Source organism: Cornus florida, unplaced genomic scaffold (assembly GCF_030987335.1).
Source record: "Cornus florida cultivar Cherokee Brave unplaced genomic scaffold, ASM3098733v1 CherokeeBrave_3.0.0_Hap2_Chr06, whole genome shotgun sequence".
In the NCBI taxonomy this organism is placed as follows: domain Eukaryota; kingdom Viridiplantae; phylum Streptophyta; class Magnoliopsida; order Cornales; family Cornaceae; genus Cornus; species Cornus florida.
Window position 1 is genome coordinate 26,482,207 of NW_026775576.1, and position 2,526 is coordinate 26,484,732.

General features: G+C 39.5%; 1 pseudogene; it reads right to left on the reverse strand.

The window, feature by feature from the left end:
• Window positions 1–1,350: 1,350 nt before the first annotated feature.
• LOC132315380 (small nucleolar RNA R71) lies at window positions 1,351–1,449 on the reverse strand (annotated as a pseudogene).
• Window positions 1,450–2,526: the final 1,077 nt, after the last annotated feature.

The following is a 2,526-nucleotide window of genomic DNA, read 5'->3' on the forward strand; positions in this document are numbered from 1 at the left end:
TGCTCGATCCTCATAATCCCTTGGGACGATCCCTACTCGCCCTAGCTATATTTATAGTGAAAGGTAGTAGTGGCTTCTATAAATGTAAAACTCTTGGCCCTCGCCTTAAAATTCACATTCTTAAGCTCGTGGTAGGACGGCGACATCCACCAATGCAGCCAGTTTTTGGCACCGTTGCCGGGGATTGATTGATTAGATTTGGCAACGTCGGATTTGTGGAATTGATTAGGATTAGAACTCTTTTGATCGTGTCTTTACTTTACTTCTATTTTTCTTTTTGGTTACTTATTGTGTTATTCTTACTTAACTAGGTGCATTGTTAGAGAGGAAGCAAGCAAAGGAGCCATCAAGCATTCAATTCAAGCAAGCAAAGAAAGTAAAAAGCTAAAAATTGGAAAAATTTGCTAAGCTAAGCTTTAAATTTGGAGTTGAAGTGCTAAAGGATCTTTGTGAGACTTTCTTTACTCAATCCCTTAGTTAAATCGTCGGCCCGCGTGGAGGCTTATTTTTAATTGTCTTGCATCATTGTTGTAAAGCATGGGAGCATGAATTAAGTATTTGTGGAAGAAGTCTAATTGCATTGTTGTGAAGGCATAGTGTTTGTCATTCTTTGTGTTTGTTGTGTTTTGCATTGTGCATGCATGGACGTCGTTCATTGAGACCAACTCTTGTCTCTCTTGATTTACATCTTAAATCTATCGTTAGAAATCCTAGGGGAAGAGGAAGTTCAAATAGAGTCAATCTATCAATGAATGACCATAATGACAATCATGTTGAGGACCTTGGTCACATAGACCAATAAGGTATCCTTTATCCCAATGTGCACAATGAGAACATACAAGTACCTTTAGGCATGCCTAGGCCATTCATTCACCAACCACCATAACAATAAGGCCAAGTTCCATATGGAATGCTAAGGCTAATGTATGCTCCACAACCTCCCATCAACAATCAAGGAATTCAAAACCAACATGCATCCAATTGCCTCCATTTAGAGACCATTACGTGCCTAATGAGTATAATGCACCTACATGCATCCAATTGCCTCCATTTAGAGCACATCATTATGAAATTAAGCCACAAACCATTCAAATGCTTCCTAACTATCATGGACTTCCAAGTGAAGAACCCTACAAGCATTTGGATGAGTTTCTTGAAGTATGTTCCACCGTAAAATATACGGACATGCCGGAAGAGGTTTTAAGACTCAAACTTTTTCCCATTCACCTTAAAAGACAAGGCAAAGTATTGGTTTAACAATCTTAGGCCTTTTTCAATCACCTCTTGGGCAGAAATGCAACAAGAGTTCTTGAAGAAGTACTATCTGGTTTCAAAAACCAATGCCATGAGAACCTCAATCCAAGAATTTTCACATGGGGATGGAGAAATGTTTCATGAGGCATGGGAACACTTCAATGAATTGCTTAGGAAGTGTCCACATCATGACATGCCCAAATGGCAATTAGTTCAATATTTCTTTGAGAGCTTATCGGACAACTATAAGGGCATGGTTGATGCTTCCATGGGTGGCTCATACATTGATAGGCATAAGGATGACGTGTGGCATCTCTATGAGAGCATGAGTGAAAATTCTTTACATAGAACACTATCATCCAAGAATGGTAGAAATTCACAAGGTAGGAAGAGTGTTGGCTTACATTAAGTCGACCATTCAAATGAAATAGCCGCCGAAATGAAGTCTTTATCTCAAAGGTTTGATCAATTTTTGACTAACCAAAACTCGGCGAACCAAGTATCTTCCTTCCCTAACCATTCTCATCGTGCATCAAATGAAACATGTATGACTTGTTCTAGTGTTCTTCATTCTACTTCTCATTGTCCTCACGGACAAATGCAAAATGAACCTAATGAACAAGTCAATGTGGCTTTTGTGAACCAAGGGAACAATCCTTATGGTACTCATTATAATCCAAGTTGGAGGAATCATCCGAATTTCTCTTAGAAAAACCAAGGAGAGGGATCAAACCCTTCCCAAGGCGGTTTTCAAGGGAATTACATTCCACCTCCACTTCAAAACCAAAGATCCCAAGGTTATAGACCTTATCAATCACAAGGGAATCAATTTGTTAATTCTCATTTTCCCAACCAATCTTATTCCCAAGGTAATACTAGAAGTCCAGCCTTTGAAGAAAAAGTTTTGAATGATTTGGGCACTTTAGAGGCTAACACTCAATTGCTTCATTCTCACTCTCATTCTATTGCGAAGCTAGAAACCCAAGTAGGGCAAATAGCAAGCACTCTCAATGCAAGAGAGAAGGAAAAGATGTCTATCAATGCCACACCTAAGCAACAATGTGTTGTGGAAACCCATTCCTCATTGGAAGGTCACACCAATGAACATGTTAATGCGGTGACTACCTTGCGGAGTGGTAGGATTGTGGACAATCAAGTTGGAATGTCCAATGAAGAGAGCGAACCGGTGCAATCTCAAGTTGTCACCCGTCCCGTTTCACATCCCATTCCTCCTTCATTGCATATACATGATCTTATAAATGAGAAAGTTTT